This window comes from Notamacropus eugenii, chromosome 5 (genome assembly GCF_028372415.1).
Source record: "Notamacropus eugenii isolate mMacEug1 chromosome 5, mMacEug1.pri_v2, whole genome shotgun sequence".
NCBI classification, from domain to species: Eukaryota; Metazoa; Chordata; class Mammalia; order Diprotodontia; family Macropodidae; genus Notamacropus; species Notamacropus eugenii.
The window spans coordinates 70768221-70786153 of NC_092876.1; the positions used below are offsets into that span (position 1 = coordinate 70768221).

The following is a 17933-nucleotide window of genomic DNA, read 5'->3' on the forward strand; positions in this document are numbered from 1 at the left end:
CAATGTTGTTACTGGCCAGTGTTGTCCATGATTCTCATGGGTTGGGAAGGAGGGGGATGTCTCTGGGATGTATAGGAGCTCTCCTGGTCTCCCCACATTGTGACCCCCCCTTGCATATTTAGGATCCTTACTGTCTAATGCTTTGTCTAATGGGGCTCCAGAAGGGGGCAAGAAACTCAGGGCATGGGAGCAAACAATGACAGTGATGCCTGAGAAAGATGATTCTTGGGGGGAGGGGAGAGTTTGGGGGGGACTTAATGTCCAAGACTCATTATCCCTAAGACACCTTGATGATAGAGAGATAGATAAATCAGTCACTGAGCACTTATTATATGCCAGATACTGTGTTAAACACTGAGGATACAAATATAAGCAAATATGTTAGTCCCTGCCTTCAAGGAGCTTATATACTAGGAGGAGGAAGACAACATATAAAAGAGAACTGGAAAGAAGGGAGTTGGTAGGGGAAGGCTACTGATGAGAAAGTGGAGGGGCAGACTGAAGAGAAAGTTGAGTTGGGAGTGAGGTGAGAATGGCTGGGGCTGCTCATAAAATGGCAGACTGAACTAGAAGCTCTCCAAACAGGAGGGGGAATGGGCCTCAGGATGGAGTCATCTCCAGGGTGGGAGTGCTACTAATAAGAGGTGGAAAGAAAGAGTCCAGTTAGGAGAAGGAAGGAAGAACAGGGCAGGATTGTGCTATGGTTCATTGACAGACAGTGCTGCTGATTGTTATGGAAGGCTTAATATTAATCCTTTTCCTTGAGGTGAGGGAGACATGGGTAATGGTAAGGAATGGCCCTGCTTGGTCTCCATCTGGGTAGTTGTTCTGTGATTTGGGATTAAGGATGGCTTGGGGTATGAATGATTAGAGACAAAACACAGATGATCTGGGGTCAGGCCATAGTCCTTCTCTGCTCCCTGGCATCCTGGCATCTTTGTTAAATTGATTCCTGAGGTTCCATTCTCAAGATAAGGAGATACAGAAATAGAGCCTCAGGTCCTCTTTCACCCCATTGTTGATGACTGAGGGGCAGGCTGAGCTCTGAGCCCAGTGACTGTCTTGTTGAGTAGGTGTCAGCAGGTCATGATAATAGGCCTGATTCTACAGCTGCTTCTGAAGCAGTTTTAGGGTGAGGCGAACTACAGAATCAGAGGCGGAATTCATTAGCCACCTGGGAATTAAACTGTGAGTGGAAGAAGGCATAACAAAGGTAACCTCCTGAGGACCTATGTTGTTGTCAGGATGGATGGAGTGGCTTCCTCCTCTTCACCCCTACTCCAAGTAGCAATGTCAGCTTTGGGGGGGATGATTTGTAACACCTGGGACTTCTAAAGAGTCAGCACCTCAGCCAGAGGTGAGTTCTGAGGTTTGGCTGTTTGAGTTTCATGGCCAGCAACTTACCTAGTGCTGATGCTGGGACAAGAAGAATAAAGCAGTTTTCAGGTCTCTAGGTCAACAAGCTAAGAATTCAGGGTCAAGATGTTAGGTAGTAAGGCAGGTTTGTTGGCAAAATTCAGAATCAAGTCAGTTGTTAAAATACAGGTGGACTCAATTTCTTTTTCATGGAGCTTTTCATAGCATCTCAGAGCTGTAGGCTCCAACCTGGATGGAAATAGCAATCTCTTCTGTAACATCCCCCATCAGTGGTCACTTTGTGACCCCTCCAATGAAGCTTAGCCCACTTTTCCTCAGAGCAGTCCATTCCATGTTCTCTCATACAGTGTAATCCTTGGTAATTCACCTAACTTCTTAGTGATCATCCAGTGAGACCAGACTTCCATGAAGATGGGCATACTCAGGCTCTAGCCATCTTCTCTTCTTTTCTAGGCCTTCCTCATCCCCTCAATTTGTACTGCCTATGTTGTGTCCTCATTATTTTTAGATCTTGCCTTCCCAGAGCACTGAGAAATTCAAGGAGAGAGGGAGAGTCCAGTTCTGTCATCTTTTCTGGACTGGTCCCCATCCTTTTCTCTGTTGTTCTATTTCTTGCTCCGTATTTTCTTTGGACCTTGCCACCATGTCTCAGCTTCCATTTTTCTCCATTCTTTCATCCCTCTTCTCCCACTGACTTGTTCTTTTCAGAACTTCCATTTTGAGGGAAGTCCCAGAGCAACTGTCTTTCATTTTCTGAACTTCACCATCACTACTTCACTTTCTAGAATTCACCATCATGTTCCCTCATGGATAACTTTGCTCCCAGCACCCAGCTCTCTCCTTTTTCAGCTTCCTTCTATGTGTTCCCTCATTAGAATTAAGCTTCCTGAGGACAGATACTTCATTTTGCTTGTGTTTGTACTACCCATGCTTAGCACAGTACTTAGCACAAAGTAAATTAGCTTGGTGACTTGACCCTTGACTTATTTTTTTATTTAAATGTCTTCTCTTTTTAATGTCCTATAAAAAAGGAAAAGGGAGAAAAAAGTCCTTGGTATGTGGCTGTCTTTGCCCTAAATGTTTATATGGCAGTCTTCAGGAGTCTTCACTTTTCAGTCTGGTCTGACTTGAAGGCAGAAGTGATATTACTTGATGGTCTTGCTGAGGTTTGAGAAGCCACCTCCCACACATGTCATCAATACCGTCTCCCTTCCCTTGAGTTCTTCACCACTGTGATGTAGTTTCAATTTTGAACGTGATTTGGAAGAAACTCTTCAAATGTCACAAAAATTCTATTGTGTAAGGAGACAGCGATCCTAGCAGGACTTTGGAAACATCCTGCTGTCCAAAGGTCATGAGAAGCAGAACTAAACTCTAGTTGGTGGAGTCCACACAACCTCCTGTATAAATCTCTTCCAGCAACAGCTTTGCATAGTTCTTGCCAAGGTCTTCTGGGAGCACCGCTGCCCCCTGACCCTGGGGGTTTATGGCTAACCCTGCGCTGAGAAAAGTTTCATTGGTGGTCTCAGCAACAAGTGAGAGCCCAAAGCCTGGAGACTTTCCAGAGTTGATCCCTTTCATATGGTCTGTGTAAATATAGATATCAGGAATGAATTTGTTAAGAATGCTGCGAGAAGACTCCATGATGCAATTGGTGATACCCATACAGAGTACTCCATTCCTCGGATATGTTTGATTTGGGCCAGGGTCTGTGAGCTGAATGGGTTTCAAAAGCTTCCTCATAGGACAAGAGAAGAAGACTTCTACTCCCCCTCCTGGACGCATTCCTCTTCCGACAATCTTAAGCTTAAATGATTCACCATCAATTCCAAACTGTTTCAGTAAAAGGAGGGCTGTTGCCTTCAGAACATCCACTGAAGGGTCTACCTGGTCATTGGTTATGCCTCGGAGAATTACTCTTAACAGGTGCTTCATGAAAGGGGCCAAGCAAAGAAGACTCTCCAGGTAATACTCAATACTCCCATGGGCGCTGCAGTCATGTTCCACTAATCCACTGTATCAGCCCAGGCTGATAATACAAAATAGTTCCTGTTTGTTTTATTTCAATTCGAGAACCATTGGTTATTTTATCTAAGAGCTATATAAAACCTGTTCGAAATCTCAGAGGCTGGGGTTCTCGTCTTTGGCCAGGATCTTGCGGATCTTCACCAGGCTCCCGCTCAAGGTGGTCAAGACAAGGCCCTGGAGAAAGAGGTTGCAGCCCCTGTATCAGAATGAGTGTGGCTGGGTAGCCATGTGCGTGCGTCCCCTACCCGATCCTGCCACCCGCACAGCCCGGGGAACCATACTGGAGCTGGCATGGCCGAGGAGCGAGGGAGGAGGAGATATCTACTTATTTTGACTACTTAAAACTTACCTCCCTCTTTTCTCTGAAGTCATCCCCTGAAGATTTCTTCACCAAAATCCAATCATTTCCTTAGCCTACATCCCCTCCATATTTATGGACAGTTTGGATTAGGCTGATTCATCCTTGTTTGCATCCTACCCTGTGGCTGGGCCAATGCAATCCAAACATCTGGATGTGAATGGAAAAATACATTTGATTTTTCTGGATGTTTCCAAATACTCAGATGTTGGGCAGGCAAATCATAAGGATTTGTTTTTGACTAAATTTTCCAATTTTCTTCCAGATGTTTGACATTGTATCTACACAGTCTGGAGAAATGTTTCTCAGTAATTTTGCTTTCAATTTGGATCTGTCCTTAGCTGGCTCCTTTCTCTATACTCTCTCCCTTGGCAATCTCATTCAATCCCACCACTTCCCTGAGGATGACTCCAAGTCCTGACCTCTCCTCTGAGCTTCAGACTTTCATCTCCCGATGCCTTCATTGATGGCCACAGATGAAGCTCTCTCAGTAGGTTGGTAGTGGCAGAAGAAAGCTTACAAAGAGTTGAAGTAATAAAGTAGTGGAGGCATGAGATGTAGCTAATTTGTAAAAGAAGTTTGATCATGAAAAAGAGGACAAGGACAGCAAAGTGGCACAGTATCTAGAACACTAGCCCTGGAGTCAGGAGGATCGGAGTTCAAATCCAGCCTCAGACATTTACTAGTTGTGTGACCCCTGGGCAAGTCACTTAACCCTGACTGCCTCCAAAAAAAGAAAGAAGACAAAATAGGACAATACTGGGGTGAGCTAAAAGAATCAAGGCAAGAAACCTGGGCATAGATCATAGGACTGTAGATTTAGATCTTGGAAAAAACTTTAGAAGTCAACAAATCCAACCCCCTCATTTTACAGATGAAGAAACTGAGGTCCAGAGGAAATAGATGACTTCCTTGGGTCACACAGCCAGTAAGCATGACCTCTGGAGTTTGACCCCAACTCTTCTCCACTCCACGTCCAGGACTCTATCCACCATGCTGGCATATTGGTAGGCAAGTGAGAGGGACTGAATAGAGAGGGAATGATTGAAGCTGTTAGAGAGAAGGCAATGCTACTGAGGTGAGGTCCTTGGGGAGGTAGATTTTTTCAAGGGTTGAGGTAAAGTATGAATGAATGCCTCTGTGACTAAAGGGAAGAAAGAGAAAGGAGGAGATGATACTGAGTAATACAGAAGAATTGAGTTCCATGGGCTTTGAATGTGGAATTCAGGATTAGGACCTTGTTTGTCTACTTCTCTCCATGGGTTGCAGAACTGAGAGGGAACCAAGTCGCAGAACTTGGTAGAGACACTGACAGGGTAACTTTTATTTAAGCCCTTGTTCAACTATAAAGCTCTGGGGTACACTCTACCTCTATTCCATCCTGTTCTTGTTTCTCCTTCATTCTTGAAGAGGACCGTGACATCAGGCAGGTGATGCCATGACTTGCAAATTAATTGGATTTAAGTGAGGGAAGTGCTGTGCAAAGTCACCAGCCTCACTCTCTCCTTTGAAGTCATCTGGGTACAGTGGTAAGATATAGATCAGGATGAGGGGAGATGACCCAGGATGCAGTGGGAGACATTGACCTTTTTAAACTAAGGTCTTTAACAGGTCTCCGTCTGATAGCAGCAACAGCCATTCAGTGATTAAGGCTTGGTTACATTCCATCCTGTACAGCAGGGAGAGAAGAGGTGAGAGCTAATTACTGGAATGATATATAGTAAGAGGTGAGGGGGACAGCCTGACTTGATTCAAACCTCCTGACCTAGTCTCTGCTCCAGGTCTGAAACCACTGCTTTGAAAAACCCTAGAATTCTTCATGGTTTCTCCACAGTGGGCATTTTCCATAGACTGTTTCCCATGCCTGGAATGCTCTCCCACCTCATCTTCATCTCTGCTCCCTGATTTCCTTCAAGATTCAGTTAGTTGCTGCCTCCTAGCCTCCCCCCCCAGTTGTTAGTTCTTTCTCCCTCTTGAAATTACATTACATTTACTTATCTGTTTGCTTATTGCATCCTTCCAGTACAATATAAGCTGTAGGAGGGCAGGGATAGTTTCATTTGCTGTCTTTGCATCTTTGGAAGTTGGTCCAATGTCTGCCTAGCTGACACTTGTAAAGTCCTAGTTAAATTGAATCAAATTGAATTCCTGGGATGAAACCAAGCAGGGAAGGATGGCCAGGAAGGACAGGAGGGGTAAGAACTGTGGGCTTGATGCTTTAGCAAAAGGAAGGCAGACCTCCACAAGTTTGTTGGGATAGGAGGCTCCCATACTTCAGAGCTTTCCTATTGGGAAAGAAGCAGGTACTGTGGGCTGTTGGAATCTCCTGGGTGAAACGGTCCTATCACCAGTCAGTACCTTTTACTGGCTGTTATACTTTCTATAGCTTGAAATTTGTAGTGCTATTGGAGTACTTTCTACATCTTAAGATTACTTTTCTGTACTTATCTACCTTTGGTTCCTCAGAGGTATGTGTGTGTGTGTGTGTGTGTGTGTGTGTGTGTGTGTGTGTGTGTGTGTGTGTGTGTGTGTGATAATGGATAGGGAACTGGCCTAGGAGTCAGGAAAACCTGGGTTCAAGTCCCATCTCTGACACAAACAGGCTGTGAGATCCTGGGCAAGTTAATCTCCTGGTTCCCCAACTCAGCTCTCTAAGATGATAAATTAGGGGGCAGAGAGCATCAGTGGTGATCTGCATGATAGAGGAGATTTCCTTACTGGGAGTTCCCTACACTAATGAAATGATAGGTCTGGACAAAAATAAAAACAACCAAAAAATCCTCCAAACGACCAAAAAACCAACCCCACTCAGCAACAATGAAAAACAATGTCACGAGGACAAGATGGGGGGTAGAGGTGGGGCATGGCTAGATAGCAGTTGGTCTGAAACAACCCATTGAGGTTTAGAGGATCGCTGGCTCAGTGTGAGTCAGTGGTACCTTGTATGTAGTAAATATTTAATGAATCCTTGTTGGACTGAATTATGGAAAACCATTTCCCAAGAAACATAGTCATCTTTGTGCAATACAAGTCTACACCGATCTCTCTCTTTGCTGTTCTCCTCTGTTATATTTAAGTTCTGAGCCATGCAGACTCTGTCTGGATCAGAAATGCTCCTTCCTCTAAAATGTTTTGCATTTAATTTCCCATACCACTCATTTGTCACTTACTACATCCTGCCTTGTGACACTGGGACTGTTATTTTGTTCTTGTGTTGTTCTATCTTGGAATGTCACAGCTCAAAGGGACTTTAGTGGTCATGTAGTACGACTCCCTCATTTAGTGAGGAAGAAATGGGGCAGGGGACCCAGAGAAAGGAGGTGGCCTACTCCCCATCACACAGCAGTGCCATGGTGGGGGAACCTCTCGACTCAGTTCAGTCCAGTATACTTTGATACTTGGTGCCCCTTCTTCTTTCACAGTGCTCGGAACAGGGCTAGGCACACTTTTGTCTCTGGCTATTCAATAAATGCTTTGAATTTGACTGTTAGAAGAGAACAGTAGAATCTTAGGAAAATTGCCTCAATGTTTCTCCTTTTTCCTTTCTTATAGGGCTGTTTTTATTAGACTGTGGGTGACTACCTAACCCTCCTCCAAATCTTTTGGAAGTATGTGGTCCTAGGACAGAGGGAGGACCAGCTAGATGCAAACTAGCTTGTCTGCCTTCCGTGTTTACCCTATCTACAATTCTCTAGTTCCTATAATCCCACATTACTCCTCAAAGGTGTTGTGGTTGTTTGTCCTTAGTTTTTGAAGAGGACCAATGACAGTACAGGATGATGTCTTGACTTGCATGTGAATTGGATTTAAGTGAGACAGAGTTGCATGAAGTTGTCAGCCTCACTATCTTTTCCAGAGTCAACAAAGTCCAGATACAAGACAAAAGTCAGGATAACTTGGCGATGGCCTGGGATACCATGGATGATCTTGCTGTCCAGATCAGACCAAATTATAAGTGATTCACAATCCTACTTCAGGTATCTTCATAGCCACTGGAACAAATTCTTCTCATCTATCCAATCCACCGGGGGAAGTCTTCACATGCCTGGGGCAGACATACCCCTAACTCAACAATAGGTTTGAGGCCCCTTGGTTACTGTCAACCTTGTTTAGCCCATCTGCTGAGAAGATTTTCCAGGGTGTGGCCACTGCTCATGCTATAGCTTCTAGGAGTTGAGTGATTGGCAGATGAGCAGCCCTGAAAAGGGCTCAGCAAGTCCTCACACCAGGGGACTAGTCCTCCTTGAATACCCCATATACCTTTCCTCAAAGGGAGAGCCTGGGGAAAGGAGGTGGAAAGAAAGAGAATAGTGGTAAGCTAATGGATTGATACCAGTTGGTCTCCTTGCCTTAAATCTCTACCTTTGCAATGAATTCTCTAGAGAACCGAGAGTTTAAGTGTCTTGTGCAGAGTTGTACGACCAGTACATGGCAAAGGCAGAACTTGAACCCAGGGCTTCCTGACTCTGAAGCCAGCTCTCTCCCCGCTCTGCTGTTTCTTTTCATTTGATTGATTCCCAATCTGCTTCTCTGTAACTTTGCCCATAGCTAGTTCTGCTCTCTCAGGTCAAATAGAGCAAGCCTAACTTTCCTCCCACTTTACAGTGCTTTCAATGCTTGAAAATCATCCATCAGAAACCCCTTCCCTTGTACTTTGCATTTCTCCTCCAGACTAAGCACCCCAATGCTTTCATTCAATCACGATACTCCTCCAAAGGCATTCTGGGCTCTGAACACATTCCTTCTCCATTTTCCCCATCAGAACTGCTTCCTCTTATATTACATCCCTTCATTACCCTCCTTTCTGCTCCTTGAGAGAGAACTGATCAAAGAAAATGATTCTTGATCATGTATTTAACCTGCAAATGCAGCACCTCTTCCAAGGAATGGGATGCTTGACGATCTACTTGTTTTCGAAGCTCTTTATTATTATGGTGACTGATTATTAATATAATTACTGACATATTACTTCTATTGAGTGAAGAACTCTTCCTTGTACAGACTGTGATATGGAGAGGAAAGGATTGCCTATGGAGTTCGCCCATCAAACACACACACAGATACACACAGAAACACACACACACACACACACACACACACACACACACACACACACACACACACACACACACCATGTGTATATATGTATCTAAATATTTAGAGAATGGAAGCTTTGGCCTATGGGCCAGAGAATGAGAAACAGCTGGAGAGAATTAGGTCTCTCAGAAACAAAGGGTGTGTATTTGAGTAGAGGGAAATAAGATTAGAGGAGCAGGGTGGGGCTAGATTAAGGGTTTTGGAAGTCTGTCTGACTGAGGGTATTATCCTTGCTTAGCAGACAGAGTGGTTGAGAAGATCAAATGAAATAATACGTTGATGTTGTTTTTTAGTCAATTCAGTTGTGCCCAACTTTTCCTGATCCCATGGATCATATTGTCCATGGGATTTTCTTGACAAAAGTACTGGAGTGATTCACTATTTCTTTCTCCAGTGGATTAAGGGAAATGGGGTTAAGTGACTTGCCCAGGGTCACATAGATGATAAGTGACTGAGGCTGAATTTGAACTCAGTCCTTCCTGATTCCAGGCTTGGCGCTATCCACTAAGCCATTTAGCTGCCTTCTCTTTGGGGTGTATGGGGTATTCAGGGGGCTAGTTCCTCTGGCGTGAGGGCTACTGAGTCTTTTTCAGGGCTGCTTATTCACCTTTGATGCCCACCGGATACACCTAACTCTCACCTATGGTTCTAAAAAGCTATGTACGGCATGTGGTCACAGCTCAGTACAACCATTTCAGCAAACTGACTAAAACAGGTTGAGGGTAACTAATGGGCTTCCAATCTGTTTGTGAGTTAGGGGAAGCTGTTGGCCCAACCACCTGAAGACTTCCCCTGGCAGGATGGGTCGATGAGTACAACTTGTTCCAATGACCATGAAGGCAGCTGAAGCAGGTGTTATGGAGTGCTTAGAGTTTGGTCAGACATCATCGAAGACACCAACGTCATCAACTGTATCTAGGCCATCGCCAGTCATCCTGGCTTTCGTCTTCTCACTGGACTCCCAAAGAAAGCATGAGGTTGATGACTTTCTGTCTCACTTAAATCTAATTCGCTAGCAAGTCAAGACATCACCTGTGATGTCAATAGTTCTTTTTGAAAATGAAGGATGAAGGGCAGCTAGGTGGTACAGTGGATAGAGCTCTGGCCCTGGAGTCAGGAGGACCTGAATTTAAATCTAGCCTCAGACTCTTGACATTTACTAGCTATTGTGACCCTGGGCAAGTTACTTAACCCTGATTACCCTGCCAAAAAGAAAGAAGGAAAACAAAGTTTCACCACCAGCGCATGCGCACACACGTATATATCTGGAAGGAACCTTGGAGGCCATCACATTTTATCCTCCCTCACTTTACAGCTGAAGAAACTGAGGCTGATAAAAGTTAAATGACTTGCCTTGTAAATATCTGAGGCAACATTTGAACTCATGTCTTAATTATAATAATTAAAATAATTTCTTACATAGCAATGTAAAGTTTGCAAAGCACTTTACAAATGTTATCTCATTTGATCCTCACATCACGGCTATGAGATGGGCACTATTATTACACAATGAACCACAGCTAAGAGGTTCGGTGGAGAGAGTTCCCAGCCTGTAGTCAGGAATATCCAACTTTCTGAGTTCAAATGTGGCCCTAGACACTTACTGGCTGTGTGATCCTGGGCAAGTCACTTTACCTATTTGCTTTCATTGCGTCATCTATAAAATGAGCTGGAGAAAGACATGGCAAACCACTCCAGGATCTCTGCCATGAACACCCCAAAATGGGGTCATGAAGAGTTGGATAAAACTGAAAGCTATTATTAGTCTCATTGTGCAAATGATAAGCCTGAGACTGAGAGATGATGTGACACTCCAAGGCCATGAAACTGATAAGGGACTGAGGTAGGATTTAAACTCAGGTCTCACTTACTCCAAGTCCAGTGCTCCATGACTGAAGTACATGGAGTAGGCATGCAGTAGGAGGAAAAGTGACAGGCGTCCTGTGTTCCAGTAAATATCCTTGTGATGTCAAGAGAGAATGAATGAACTCCCTCACCCCAGCATGTTAAATAGACATACCCTGCCCCCTGGTAGTACCAAGAGGATTGGACAGAAGGTACAAAGAAGCATATTTAGGCATGATATCTCCCCAAAACCAAAGCCAAAACTCCAAACCTCATGATGACAGGCTTTGGGGTTATGTGAGATGAGGAGGTATTGAAGGACCTGGGAAGGTCTAGTTTGAAGAAGAGAGGACTTAGGGGGGTACATCAGTACTGGCCACTGTGGCACCTGTTGGTGCAGTGGATAGAACTGTGGTCTCAGAATCGGGATGAACTGAGTTCAAATCTGACCTTGGACGCTAGTTCTGTGACCCTGGGCAAGTGATTTAACCTCTTTGCTTCAGTTTCCTCATGCATGAGGTGGGGATAATGATAGCACTTACCTCAAAAGGCTGTTGTGAGGTTCAAATGAGATATTTGTAAAAAGCATCTAGTATAGTGCCTCACACACAGGAGGTGCTACATAAATGCTTATTCCCTACTGTTTTTCAATATTTGGAGAGCTGTCAGGTAGAAAAGGGGTTAGATTTGTTCTTGTTGGCTCCACAGGGAAGAACTAGAAACAATGGGTAGAAATCCCAAGGGACAGATTTCATCTTGATATAAGGAAACACTTTCTACCAAGTTGAGTCATCCCAAGGTGGAATGGGTGGCCTAGGCAAGTGGGAGGGAGGGAGCTACTCATCTTTGTAGCTCTCTCAGCGAAGGCCAGATGACCTCTTGTTGAGGATATGATAGAGGGCAGTTCTGTTCAATGCTGGTCAGACTAGCTGGCCTCTGAATTTTCTAATAGCTCTGAGGTTCTGTGTGATATTTGGTGGAAGGAGGCTTTTGTTGAATCTGTAGTCCACTACTCTACTTCCTGGTGATCCACCTGCCATACTTCTGAATGCCACCATCTGCCTTGGACTTGGAAATCCAACTCCCTTCTTGGGATACAGGTCTTCTGAGGGGTGAGAGCTCACCATAACTACTCCTTCCTTCCTCATTCTATTTCTAGTTCTGGAAATAAAAACCAAATGAGCCCTACCATTCCAGGAAAGGATATGCCAATTCATCCCTCTATGGTCCTACTCATTCCCCCTGTAACTGAAACAAAATGCTTATCCCTAGACACAGCTGCCCTCTACCCTCTAGAGGGCAGGGACTGTCTTGAATTTATATTTGTATTTTTTGGTACACAGTAAGTGACTATTCACAACCCTCCTTGTTGGAGGGGATGTTCACATGGATGAGGTTACATATCTACTGGAGGAGAAAAAAATTAGGGATTTTATGAATTAGCTCATTAATTATAAAAATTAATTCCCCAAATTAGAAAATAATTAGGTATGGCAACTAGACCTATGAGGCTCCAGCAAAGTGAGACTCTGGTGAGTGGTCTGGAATAGTAGAGAGAAGGGTCATTTTAATAGGCCTTCTTTCTCTTCTCTCTGCCCAGGCAATGAATGTCATATTTAGTAGTTACTGAAAAACTGCTCAGTGTGGGAAACTTTCTGGAGGTGCCAAGGAAAGGGAGTAGGGCATGTGCCAAGGCCAGATCTCAGCCTCATGTTCTTGGATGAGCCCCAGAGCCAGCCCTTGCTCTCAGGTCCTGTCCCTCTACCTAGCTCTCTGCCCAAGCTTGGAGTATGTGCACCTGTCAGGGTGGCACAATGCCCACCAACGATACTCCTGCTCATCAGTTTGCAACAAGGAGGAGAAATGAATCTGATGCCATTTAAGAAGAAAACTCTTAAGAAGATAGTAGAAAAGTAGGAAGTCCATTCTACTTTCCCAGCACTGGGAGAAGTAGGGGAAGAGGACAGAGAATATCAGACTGCCCAAAGTCTAGTCTCAGGCTCTGCTGCTAATGAGCCATGTGACCTTGGTTAAGTCCATTCTCTGAGTTTGGGTTTTCTCATCTATAAAATGAAGGCGTTGGTCTAAATGGCTTCAAAGTCTCTTCCTCCTCCAACCTTCTATGACTCAGGTCTCTTCGAATTTCTCCTCTTTTATTCTCTTTCCAAAGCCTTGATCAGCAACAATGATAGAATTTAGAACTGGAGGAGACCTTGATCCTAGAGGTCAGCAAGTCCAGTCCTTTCATTTTACAGATGGGGAAACTGAGGCTGAAAAATGCTAAGTGACTTTGGAGAGAGTGTGTGCAGATTATACAGTTATGGGACCTGACTCCTGTCACTTTCCATTTGTCTCAGCTTTGGTAAGTTTTAACTGCCTTGGACCTCAGTTTCCTTATCTGTAAATGCTGAGGTGGTTAGACTATCTGACCTCTAAGGTGCCTTCTAGCTCAAAATCTATGCTGCTGTGTTTACCCAAGGCTACACAGGGAGTACATAGCACAGAGGGGATCTGAAGCAAAGTCCTCTGACTTTACAAGAGTGGTAGTTGGTGCAGTGGATGGATTGCTGGGCTTGGAGTTGAGAAGACCTGAGTTCAAATCTAACCTCAGAGTTTACTTAGCTGTATGACCCTGGGTAAGTCATTTAACATTTTTCCTGCCTGTTTTTTCATCAATAAAATGGAGATGATAATAGTGCCTACCTCCCAGTCTGTTGGGGGGGGAGGGGGATGAAATGAGATATTTGTAAAATGTTTCACAAATTTTAAAGGGCTATATAAATGCTAGCTAAGTCTTTTTTACTATCACCATCACCATCACCACCACCACCACCATCATCATCATCATCCTCATCATCAGTGAATATTTGGATGATGAGGTAAGGGGTTGGTTGAGAGATGAGAAAACAACTGATAGAAATGTAATTAGTACCTAGAACTGGGAGTGTTTCTAGAGAACAGTCATTTGGACCCCTCCACTATATAGAAGGGAAGTGGCTCTATCAGTGTCACATAGTAAGTTAGTAGCCGGGTCAGAAGGGAATCTAGGTGGCTTCATCTTGCACAGAGACCTAGGCCTGGAGTCAGGAAGACTTGAGTTCAAATATAGCCTCAGACACTTACTAGCTGGGTGACCCTGGACAAGTAATTTAACCCTATTTGGCTCAGTTTCCGAATCTGTAGAATGAGCTGGAGAAGGAAGTGGCAAACCACTCCAAGAAGACCCCAAATGGGGTCACAAAGAGTCAGACATGGGTGAAAAGACTGAACAACAACAAGAGCAGGGTCAGGCCTGGAACTCAACTGCCAGGCCAGGGTTCTTCTGAACATAAACTATAAGAAGCTCCCAGCCTATCCAGATCATAAAGTCATGACTACAGAGCTGGTAGGGATGTCAGAGGTCATCCACCAACACCCCCACTTTATAGATCAGGAAACTGATGCCCAGAGTGGTTAAGTGTCTTGACTTGGGTCACACAGAAGACCCGGGATTCAAACCCAGATTCTCTGACACCAAATCTATCAGGCTTGTCATTGCCCCAGTTGTGCCCCTAAGGCAGCAGAGGATGTCTTCCGTGTCCTCTCCCTGATTCCAGAGACTGGGCATGGAGGCTCACTGCAGTAGCAGCAGAAGGGAAAAGATATTAATGAGAAGTCTTCCCTGGGTCACCTGCGCAGATGCACTTCGGTAACGATTTAGCCTGTTCCTACAATTTATCCTTTTTTCTCTCCTCCTTGTAATGTTGATTTAGCTTATGGCTTTATGGTTAATCATTTTGCAGTAAATCTTATTTTTAATCTCGTATGGCCCACCAGGGATCATTCTTTTTATTAGGAGATAAATAGAAAAGCGAACCTTTTGCCAAATAGTGATCAGGTTCTGGACACCTTCCACTGGGAAAAGGAAAGGAAATTACTGGGCCCTGGGGAAGCCTCCTGGCCCTGGAGATTGACAGAATAATGAGAACAATTATAAGAGAGGGGGTGGCTTGGCATAGGTTGTATTAAATACACTTATGGCTAATAAGAACCAATGAAGCCTCATGGGTTTGGCAGAGTAAGCTCTGGTCTGGGAATAAGAAGACCTGAGCTTGAATCTTTAGCTCTTTGATTTGTGACACAGTTTCCTCACCTGTGAAATGGGCAATTCAAACAATTGATCTTCGACATGGTTGGCACAGAAGATAGCGTGCTGGACCTGAAGTCAAGAAGACCTGAGTTCTAATTCAAACTCAGACATTTTCCTAGCTTTGCAAACTGTAAAGTGCCATATAAATGCTAGCTATTATTATTTCAAATGATCCAATAAACCTTATTTTTAATGATCCAATAAACATTATTATTTCTAATGAGCCAATAAACATTATTGTTTCTAATGATCCAATAAACATCCTTCATAATTGCTCACTTGAAGGTATATAAAATACTTTGCTCCTGACCACAGCTGCAATGCAGGTAGACGATGTAAGCAGGATTATCGGCACTTTATAGCAGAGGAAACTGAGGCCCAGAGACATTAAATGATTGGCCATTGGTCAGTGGTAAAGCCTACTTTAGAACCCAGGTCCAGTACTCCTTTCGTTTTTCCACAGAATCTCTTTGTTTCTGTTTTTTAAAATTTATTCATTCATTTAATTATGAATTTATTTCATTTTATTCATTCATTCATTTATCTATTAATTAATTTAGGCAAATTTATTTAGGCAATTTATAAGTGGGAAAGAATGCTCAGATTAGAAGTCAGGAGACCTGGAATTTAGTTTTGACTCTATTCATGTCACTTAATTCAGTATATGACCTTGAGAAAGTAACTACCTAATGAAGTAGATTCAGACTAGACAATCTCCAAAGTTTAGATCCTTTGCCTTCTGGAATATTATATTCTTAGCTTTCTACTCTCTTATAGTTGCTGAATTGTTCAGTCATGTCTGACTCTTTGTGACCCCATTTGGGGTTTTCTTGGCAAAGATACAGGAGTTGTTTGCCATTTCCTTCTCCTATCATTTTACAGATGAAAAAATTGAGGCAAACAAGGTTAAGTGACTTGCCCAGGGTTACTAAGCTAGTAAGTGTTTGAGGCTGGATTTGAAATCAGGAAGATGAGTCTGCCTAATGTCAGACCCAGCGTTCTATGCACTATGGTGCCACCTCACCTCCCTAACCAGAAGTCAGACCAGCCAGCAGTTCCAAGCTATGGAGGAAGGGAGGGAGAAGCTATATGCAGAGAATGTCATAGAATCACAGCATCTGGAGCTATAAGGTACGGGAGGGATCCTCTGGACCCACATAAGAAAACGCTGCTGGGTTTGAAATTTCAGGGAACAGAGACTGACCCACACCTACCTTCGGCTAAATGCACAGTTTATGGAAGAAACACAAACTGATTTTGTGGGCAGGCACATTCATATGAGAAGGATACCCAGCTGTGGATATCCCACTTCCCTGCCATCGCAGGTCCCTATCCTGGCCTCTTGGGCTATATTCAGTTTCATTCCCCCAATCAGCTTGGTCCAGGATGCTGGTTTGCTGTGGGTGGCCCAGAAGGGTCAGGGACTGTGTGACTTTACACCGAGGGAGACACAGGGAGCCAGCTGCCACAATCTAGGTTAAGCAAAGCCTGGTCACCTTTGCTTGTGGCAGCCATGAATTGGTCAGTAAAAGCTAAGCTTGGGAATTGGTGGACTTCTTTTGATGTGAGGGGCTTCACTCTTGAAGGTCTATCAGTCACTTTGGCTGTCCCTCTGCATTGCCCTCTTGCTTTGGGTGAAGGGGCCTAATTTAACAGGCCTGCATCAGGAGAATCTAGCAGTTGGAGGATTGTTAGTCATTGTAGACTAGTCCTCATATCATTGGAGGTAGTTAGGTAGCACAGTGTCTAGAATACTGGTCCTGGACTTAGGAAGACCTGAGTTCTAATTTGGCCTTAGATACTTACTAGCTGTGTGACTTTGGGCAAGTCACTTAACCATTGTTTGTCTCAGTTTCCCCAACTGTAAAATGAGGATAATGATAACATCTGCCTCCCAAAGAGGTTGTGAAACTCATGAATAAATCCTTTACTTCCCCTTTTCTTCAATAGTAAAGTAGGATTTCAAGTGGACTGCATTGTGTGTGGTTTGTCCTTTGTTCTCAAAGAAGACCATGACATCAAGAAGATGATGTCATGATTTGCAAATGAATTGGATTTAAATAAGGCAGGGTTGTGCAAAGTTAGCAGCCTCACTTTCTCTTCCAGAGTCATTTGGGTCCAGTAGCCAGACACAGATCAGAACGACTGAAGATGGCCCAGTAGACTGAAGAGAGGTGAGGTAAGGGAGTAGATTCTCAATCTTGATGGCATGCTCATATCAATTCCACAGATGATGCAAAGCTTGGAGGACTAGATCACAAATAGAATAAGAGAGCCTAGATCCAAAGAGATCCTGCCAGGTTCAGTCTTTGAGCTGAGTAAATTAAGAGGAAATTGAACAAGGATAAATCTAAAGTCTTACTACTGGGTTCGAAATGTCATCTAAAGAAGTATAGGATAGGGAGGCATGGTTAACCAGTGATTTGAATGAAAACAAATTTTAGATTAAAATAGACTGCAAGATTGGTAGGAGTCAGTAATACGATGTGGCAGACAAAGAAACAAAAAAAAAAAAAAACCAAATGGAATCTTGGGACATGTTAGGAGAGACACCAATAGCTGGAATGAAGAAGGGAGGCGCTCTTGTCTCTGCCCTAGTCAGATCTCACCTGGAGGGCTGGGTTCAGCTTTCAGGGCTTGAAGAGGTAGAGAGCCTCCAGAGGAGGGCAGCCAAGATGGCAAAAGGGATCAAGACCATATCATAGGAGGAGCAGTTGGAGGAACTAGGGTTGTTTTGCCTGGAGAAGGGAAGATGTGGGAGGCACATGGTAGTCGTCTTCAAGTATTTTGAATTATTGTCATATGAGAGAGGAATAAGACTTTGGTCTTAAAGGGCAGGACTGGGGACCACTGGTGGAAATGGCAAAGGGGCCAAATGAAACTTAATATCATTTAAGCTCCACTTCCTAACAAGGAGAGTTGTCCAAAAGTGAAATGGGCTGTCTCTGGAGGTGGTGGGCTTGTTTTGCTTGGGAGTCTTCAAGCAGAGGCTGGATGAACACGTCTTATACATTATTGTGGGATTCCTTTTCAAGTGAGGTTTAGATTAGCTAGCCTCTAAGAGCCTTTCCCATTTTGAAGTTGTGAGATTCTGAGATT

The 17933-nt window shown here is 43.9% G+C and overlaps 1 pseudogene; it reads right to left on the bottom strand.

The window, feature by feature from the left end:
* Nucleotides 1-2475: 2475 nt before the first annotated feature.
* LOC140508597 (RNA 3'-terminal phosphate cyclase-like protein pseudogene) lies at nt 2476-3654 on the bottom strand (annotated as a pseudogene).
* Between the last annotated feature and the right edge of the window lie 14279 nt (nt 3655-17933).